This window comes from Silurus meridionalis, chromosome 3 (assembly GCF_014805685.1).
Source record: "Silurus meridionalis isolate SWU-2019-XX chromosome 3, ASM1480568v1, whole genome shotgun sequence".
In the NCBI taxonomy this organism is placed as follows: Eukaryota; Metazoa; Chordata; class Actinopteri; order Siluriformes; family Siluridae; genus Silurus; species Silurus meridionalis.
The window spans coordinates 33,382,373-33,391,418 of NC_060886.1; positions in this window are offsets into that span (position 1 = coordinate 33,382,373).

A 9,046-nucleotide genomic window follows, 5' to 3' on the forward strand; every position below is an offset into this window, starting at 1 on the left:
CACAAATGCTCAACTGCCAAGTCAATAGCCAAGAGACACAAATACAGATGGAGAGATGTAACTGTGAGTGAGATGTATCGCTACATTGGGCTCTTATTTTACATGGTAATGGTAAAGTTGCCCTCCATCATAGACTACTGGTGACAGAGCAGTATCTTCACAGTTCCCTTTCCAGCAACAATTATGTCAAGGGACAGATACAGGACAATTTCGTGGAATGTACACATGAGTCACCCAGATGCAGACAAAGAAAATGACAGAAAGAGGGGCACATCTGAACATTAGTTAGCAGAGTGAAACTGCTTATGGACACAATCCGTAAGACATGCAAAGCAATTTATCATCCTAGAAGACATTTATCTGTGGATGAGAGGATGGTAGCATGGCAACACAGAAGATGCTGTGGGTTTACAGAATAATTCACGAGTCACTGTTATATGAACAATAAAACATTTTATTTTTGATTACCGGAAAAACTACAAAGATGTCAAATAATAAAATATAATAGATGCAAACACACAAAGGTACAAATAATATTTCAAAATTATGTATATTTTAGCAAAGAAGGCACAGGTATTGCATTTGTATTTTTGTTATTATTAATAAATCTGATTAAACATTTCAGGAGTTTATTTTCTGTATGTGGTTTGATTTATCGGTTGTGGTGAGGGTTTTTGTGTGTGTGTGTGTGTGTGTGTGTGTCTGAGTTTTAGCCTGTGCATCTCCCAGGATCTGATGTTTTAGGTGCCACCCAGTAAACTGCAGTGGATCCAGTAGAATGGGGAGTAATACAATCAGAGACACAGGGTTTATTTTTTTAATGTTTATGTGCCAATGTAGCTTTCAAAATTACCAAAAAAAACAATGCCAATGTCTCTGTGGTGCAATCGGTCAGTGCGTTTGGCTGTTAACTGAAAGGTTGGTGGTTCGAGGCCCCCCAGGGACGTGATAATGGCTTTTGTTAGACACCAAGTGCTGCCGTGCTGCACACCAACCTGAGCTGAGAGCAAGTGGAGGAACGAGTGACTGTTACTGGGTGGTGCGTCTTAGAAAAAGTCTTCTAGGTTTGAACAAGTTTAATACAAAACTAACAAATCAATATGATAAAAAATAAAAATGCTCCTGAATCCTGCATGTACACAAAACAGACCAATGAATCCCATTTAAAATGCTTTCAGTGATTCTACATCCTGCGTCTGATCTACACTGTGTGACCAAATGTATTGGGACACGTGACTTTTCCACACCACATCAGTAAAGAGCTCCATTTAGTCTAAATTTGACTAAAAAAATAAAGAATAATTGAGAGATAATATTTCCAGAAATGTTGCAGTGAGCAGAAATGGACCTTTCGGCTAATGGTGTAGGAGACATCATCATTAGCCTCATGCTAGCCGGGTTTGCTAGCGCTGTTTTTGTGTTAACTAGTTTCTTAGAATATTTGATTAAAAGTTGACCAAAACCAAATACATTCGACAGACACTTATATTGTGTTTATAACTCACTATATGTAGAATATTTAGACGGAGGATGAAGACTATTAAAGCTAAGATTAGTTAGCCGGCTAGTTAACCTAGCTCAGTGGTTCTCAAAGTGTGGGCCCTCTAGTGGAGAATAAAGATATGACAGGTGTGGCGCAATGAACGGCAGGATTTATTTATTTATTTATTTGTTCTTCATTAATGAATTTCACTATGAATAAAGTTCATACACACAAAGCAGCACAAACAATGTTGTGAAAATCTATTCAATGGATAAATGTGTGATATTGATCACAAAAAAACAAACAGGTAATTCAGCACAAGCAGACAAAAAAGGTAGATGGTAGGAGCAATAAACCAAAAATTCATCTTAAAGAAAATATAATTGTGGTTTGTGTTATCCTGTTCCTTTTGCCACATCTTATCTCTGAAACTTTTTAGATGTTGCTAAACTAAAAATTAAATACAGATCTCATCTCAATATTAAACATGACTTGAGAGTGACAGTATCAAGTCTACAACTCAGTTGTGAAAAGATGTATGAAATGCATTTGCTCTATTTTACACAGATTGCAAAGTGACAGAAAGGCAAAGTGATAACACAATTACACCTTTCTTTTCTATTTTTGTTTTTGATGCTAGTTGATGATCATTTAGAATTGGTTAGTTTAATAAATTATATTTTCAACTTGAAGTATTTTATTATACTTTTTTGAGGTGACGGAGGACAAGTGGGTTTTAAAAATCCACCCCTCTGAAGTGGTAAATGGCAGAAAAAGATTGAGAATCACTGCTAAAAAACACAAACAGAAGTCACATTAGTACAGAATGGAGCATAAAGCACGTCCGGATAGTGCCGCTAGAGGGCAGTGTGAGACTGAGAGTTGAGGATGTAGCTGTGTGAAGCTGGGATCAATAGTCTGTTAAGGGGTGGGAAGAGGGAAAAGAAGGAAAGAAGGAAAAACAGGAAAAGAGAAAGAAAAATTGAAAATGAAGAAAAAGAAAAGGTAATGGAAACATGTCTTGCACATTTCTTGTGGTTGGCAGATTGATGTATATATTTTATAGCAAACTGCCTTATGTGCTTCCCAGAGAGAATCTCTGATGTGAATGACGCTGGTTCGAATCCCTCAATAGTGCACAAAATACTGATGATGTGAATAAAAATACATCACTTGTCACTCATGTTCATTAATATCTTTGTGATTTGACTGATTTTTTTTTTACTGGAAATTCCAATAAAGTGCATAAAATGCATGTTTATTTCTTTTGTTAATGTACTTATTTAACCTTTAACACTTTTTTAACAAAAGTCTCTTTTTCATTATATGGGACATGTTCTGTATTTATCTTTTATATTTATATTCTACTTAATAATAATAATAATAATAATAATAATGAGGATGATAATGGGTTCAGCAGGTTCACAGAATAATTCACGAGTCACTGTTCTATAAACAATAAAACATTTTATTTTTAATTACTGAAAATGCTACAATATTACAAATCAATGTATATATTAATAAAGGTTATTTAACAATAGATATAATCAAGTACAAAGATTTAAAAAATGATCCTAATTGGGTCTGAAACAAAAACCTAATGATAAATAACTATAGATTATAATAGTAGTAAATCCACAAAATAAATGATAAAATAATATCAAGTCTCTGAGTGACTCAAAACACCAGGAAGAAATGGTTAAAGGAGCAGAACTGGAAGAAACAGCAGGTCTGGATGCAGATGAAGGACTGGCTGAAGGAGATGAACTTTGACTACCAGGCTGTAAAGACACATATTGTATATTATAAACTTAAGCATAATAATGATGATGATAATGACATATGAAGATCTTTTTAAATGACAGGAATCTGCATTGGTACATTTACATTAGGTTTGGCTGCTGAATTGTTGCTGAAGGATCCACCAAACCGTGACTTGTAAAATCATGTAAAATCACACATGTGCTGGAAATGTAAAGATCTGATTTCCCTTTTTAAAAAAACACAAATGATCTTCTATTCAATAAAAGACAATATGACTATAAAAGGCTTTGGGACGTTCCAGAGATAATTGCGTGTGGAGTAAATACTGAAATATGAAAATAATGAATGAGCAGTGATAATGTAAGTGCAGGCTGTATAATGGTGGGGGTGGAGGTAGAGGGCGCTACAGCAGTAGGAGTGGAGTAAAGCAGGTGGAACACTTGCAGCAGGTGGAACACTTACGACCTGGTAAAAGAACAATAAAGAGTGTGGAAAACAGGTTTTATTTACCTTTTAATCTTGGTATTTTTTACAGATGTAAATAAGAAGAAACATTGCAAAATATATATACAGTGAGGAAAATAAGTATTTGAACACCCTGCTATTTTGCAAGTTCTCCCACTTAGAAATCATGGAGGGGTCTGAAATTGTCATCGTAGGTGCATGTCCACTGTGAGAGACATAATCTAAAAAAAAATCCCGAAATCACAATGTATGATTTTTAAACTATTTATTTGTATGATTCGGTTACGAACAACTGATGTATTTGGGAGTGTAGACGAGAGAGCTGGTCTCATATTGCTCCAAAAAAAATTATTAAGTTACTGAAAATAATTTGCATTGTTTAGTGGCTGTTTCTCTGATGTAGTGACTGTCAGAGTAATGAAAATACTCCACCATGTACAGTAATTGGGTAACAGTAGGTGGCGCAATAATGACATTGTTTATTCATGACAAACACAAAGGTGAATGAGAGAGATCTCAAAGTGAGCTACCTAGTAGCTGAACTCGTAGCCTAATCAAAAAAAGCCCCACACTGTGGCAGAGACATTAATGCTACCTGCCTGCAAAGCCGCTGTCAACAAGATGCTCGTCCCCGACGGTTAAAGAATTAAAAGATTTTTGTAAATGTACTTACAAAGAAATTAACAGAATTTTTATAGTAGATTTATTTTAAGAGAGACAGAATATAAAACAAATATGCTGTAACATTAAATTATATATTGAAAAATGATATATTTTAACACAAAAATAGAGTTATTACTGCAAGTCAGTGTTAAATAGTAAAAAGACCCAAGTCAGGAACACACACGCAATCTTCCATTTATTTAGTTCACCCACTGGTAACACACACAGCAGGTGAATTTCGGCATGAGCGCGTGTATTCCCGACCCAGACCAAACTCTAATATTTCATACACTGTATTTATACCAAGAGATCTTTACAATTCACATGATCATGGTAGATGAAAAAGTTCACTCACTTAATTTGATTACAATATATACATTATATTGTAAATTGTAGTGTTAAAGCGTCATTTTGAACACAATACTGTAATTTTTCATGTTTACTTCTTTACAATTTTTATATTTATTTTAACTGATTAATTTATGCATCTCGCAATGCATCACGGGAAGAAATACTCATGCGTCTTCAAAAGCATAAAAGGCTTCAATCTTGTTAAAAAAGCTTTCCTATAAGAATATTACTGTATAAATAATAGAAACATGTTGAATGGAAAGATTTGACGGTAAAACTTACAGATAAAACACGATGAATCTCTGATTCCGCTTTCACATCAGCGTCATTTAGCCACGCCCACATCGCCTGTGCCGTAACAAACCTTTTCCTCGTTTTAAATCTATAGATGTATGTAACAGGTGTATAATTTACCCTGTTCAATTTACATGTCCTGTTTCAATTCATACTAAACTGTTGATTTGTCTTGTTTATACTCATATCTGTGTTTATAAATGTAGTTACCTGATCAAAATGGGTGCTTCTCTTAAATGCCTTGATAATAGAAGCTGATGTCACTTCCTGTCCTGACTCCTCTTCCCTTTCTGTATTGTAATCTCATTGAGTGGTGGGTTTCTCCTAAATTTATGATAAACTGGTTTAATTTTATATTAATTACTTTTATATTTATTTATTATTTATTTATATATTTATAGGTTGAAAGAAGCAGAAATAGAGGACAGGGTAGTGTGGAGGAGGATGATCCGCTGTGGCGCCCCCTAAAGGGAGCAGCCGAAATAATTTTTATTTTTCTCACTGAAGTTTTGTGTGAGGTTTCTTTATCTATCTGTGTGAATATTTTACACTTTTGTTTGTATTTTTATGAATGTGAGGGCACATGGTGATAAGTCTACCACACACACAATAAGTGAAATATCACCACAGGGCTGCTGATTTGTTGTGTGTTTTTAGAAGAAACATTAAATACTTCAGTGAGCTGCAGTCTGCAGTCCCGTGTCTGATTTCACATCACAGCACACAGAGTCAAGTATTTCAACTGGTGTCGTCGATAGTGATGAGCGATACCAATCATTTTCTTTTCAATCCGATACAGAGTACTTTCAAGACGAGTATCTTCGATACAATACTTCTATGAAATATGTATAAACTGTTTTAATACAAATCAGCGGCTTTGCAGGCAGGTAGCATTAATGTCTCTGCCACAGTGTGGGGCTTTTTTTGATTAGGCTACGAGTTCAGCTACTAGGTAGCTCACTTTGAGATCTTTCTCCTTTACCTTTGTGTTTTTTATTAATGTTGACATCATTAATTCTATTGTCATGAATAAACAAGGTCATTATTGCGCCACCTACTGTCACTCAATTACTGTACATGCTGGAGTATTTTCATTACTCTGTCAGTCACTACATCTGAGAAACAGCCACTAAACAATGCAAATTATTTTCAGTAACTTAATAATCATTTTCTATGAGACCAGCTCTCTCATCCATACTCCAAAAAACATCAGTAGTTTGTAACCAGACACACTGATAACATCCTCACACATCTCCTTAATATCACACATCTGTACTCTGGTCTGAGAGAAAAAAAAGATAGAGAGAGAGAGAGCGAGAGAGAGAGAGAGAGAGAGATCATAAAATATTATAAAACAAACAGCTGATTAATATTTTTTACACAGAATTAAGCAAAAATCAAGCACTGACAGTGCCACTAGAGGGCAGTGTGAGACTGACAATTGTCAATGTGAACTATGTGTAACAATTCAACTTTTTCTGTATTGTAGCGACTGGGGAATAAGAGGGACAAACTTATAATACAGATAAATTGAGTATATAGTTGGAAGCACAGTCTGCCCACATTCTCCACCATTATATGTAGCAATTTAGCTCGCAGAAAGAAAGGGAATATTTATAAGTAATTATAACGTGTTATAGTTACTCCTAAATATTTAAATTAAGTTTAATTGACGTAATGGAATTAACATTACACTTATTTGTCTGTTCGTCCGCAAACAGACAGTATAATTTTATATTAATTCTATAAAGAGGTATCTCCCTGGCCAAGAAAGACATAACCCCCTTTTACTTTATACCGTAAATTAAATTAATTAAATAGAGCATGTACTTCAGACCTAATGTTTGCAGGAACTTCGCATTTATGGAACATACTCAGAGCGATCACTTATGAAAATACGGCGTTTAATGAATGAGACAAACACAACATAAAACTAACTACACAAACAAACAAACAAAAAGAAATAAAAAAATAAAATTTAAATAAAATAAAATAAACGAAAGTTGAAATTATGAAAGGAGGAAGGGAAAGGAATAAGGAGGTAAAAGGAGGAAAGGGCAGCTTACTTCAAATTAATCACATCCTAACTGAGAAATCGTCACGGAAATTTAAACTCGCCTTAATATTAAGGGTTCAAACTTAACACGCACCTAAATTAGTTGGTAAACTGGTTACTTGCATTGACTTGTTGCACAAGAGTCCGGATGCGGTAGACAAAAGAATCTTGGACGAGTCGGTTAGGATGGAGTCAGATGTTCTTCCAGCTTCTCCTGAAGATCAGAGCAGTTGGTGTTTTGAAGATAAAGCTTGCTGGAAGATCTCAAAAGAGATTTGAGATCTCGTCCCGAAGAATCGCTGCTGAGCTGTTCGAAGCGTCCGACTCTCCGGGCCATCGGGCCCTGAGGGTTCGGGCCCGGGGTCCGAGCCTTTCCGGTCGAGCCGAGTGAGCGAGTTGCTTTCTTGACTGATCTCTGACTGGACCCGACTGCACTCTGACTGGACCATGATTAGTTGGGTTCAAGATGTTTTAAAGGTCCTGAACCCCACCCATCCTTGGGGGAATGGCCAATGCTATGGCCTGAAATTTTGGAGGGAAAAACTTCCTTTGTTCATGCATCTGTGGGCATGGTTTCCGGGCTATACTTGCTTTGGAGGACTTTAAAGTTTTATTCAAAGTGAATTAAGACGGTATGGTACATTTCATGATAAAATGTACCATTATTTGAAAAATAAAGAAACAGATAATTTTATGCGGTCATTTGCATACTAAACATGAAAGGAATGACAGTATAAGGCAGAGGTACATTAACAAAGTAATTAACTGATGTTAATACAATGTTGTATTCTGATAAATAAATGCACCATTGTCAGGAAAGTAAAGAACAGATAATTCTAAGTCAATCAAGCCTTAAGAAGAGAAGAGACAACATTTAACACAGAGTTACATTTTAAGGTTTAAATATTATCGATGTTGAGTTAAACACTTGCTTTATTTATAGTAGAAGATACAAACAAGATGTATGTTTGTATCATGAAGTGGGACATTCTATTTATTATTTAATTAATAAAAGAATGCTCCCTTTGGTGTGTGTGTGTGTGTGTCTGCATATGTGTGTGTGTGTGTGAGGGTCAAACAGAGAATCTCCAAAGGGGTTATCTGTCTTGTGGTAAAATCCAAACGTTCTGGAGCCGGTTGTGTATGTTTGTCACAAGCAGCCATGCTGGATCAAGTTTCGAGTTTGGATTCTTTCATGAGTTTAATGAGTTTATTGTTTTATGGGTCCCGGTGAACTAAACAAGAGTTCAGGGTTTTGTCCTGTTTAGAGTCTTCGGAGGGGGAGTGTGACACTTCACTTATACACCACCCCAATAAAAGTTTCACCTTTGATTGAGATGAAGATGTCATAGGTTAAAAGGAATGCCTGGGACATGAAGTCTAAATGACCTGTGCCAGACGCTACAATATCTAATGCAGTTCTTCTTCTTCTTCTTCTTCTTCTTCTTCTTCTTCTTCTTCCTCTTCTTCTTCTTCTTCTTCTTCTTCTTCTTCTTATTATTATTATTATTATTAGTGTTATTAATTTCTTCTACTCCATGCTTTGATCTTCAGTTAAAAGTCCAAATTCATAATATAGAACTACTGCAACATTTCAGTGGTAACATACAGCATGTTTTTGTAAAGTAAGTGACTAAAACTCCAAAGGAATTTTCCTGGCACTTTATATGAGTTGTTTTAGAAAAGCATCAATTAAATGCAGAGAAGCTCCTTTTAATAACACTGTTTTTGTTCCTGTGTATTTGGGTGTGTTTTAATTTTAGAGCATGTTGTATTTAATAATCTTTGCATGTGTTTAAGTGCTTTTCCTTTTCATGTTTTCTCCATGAAGTGTTTACTAAGAGCTTCGAGCACCTGGGCTTTGTTTTGTAACTGATATTGAAGCAGAACAAGATCACATTCAAGCTGCCCTCAGCCATCACCAAGTGCCTTAGATCAGCTTCCTCCATCATCACATAAAACCTAAAATG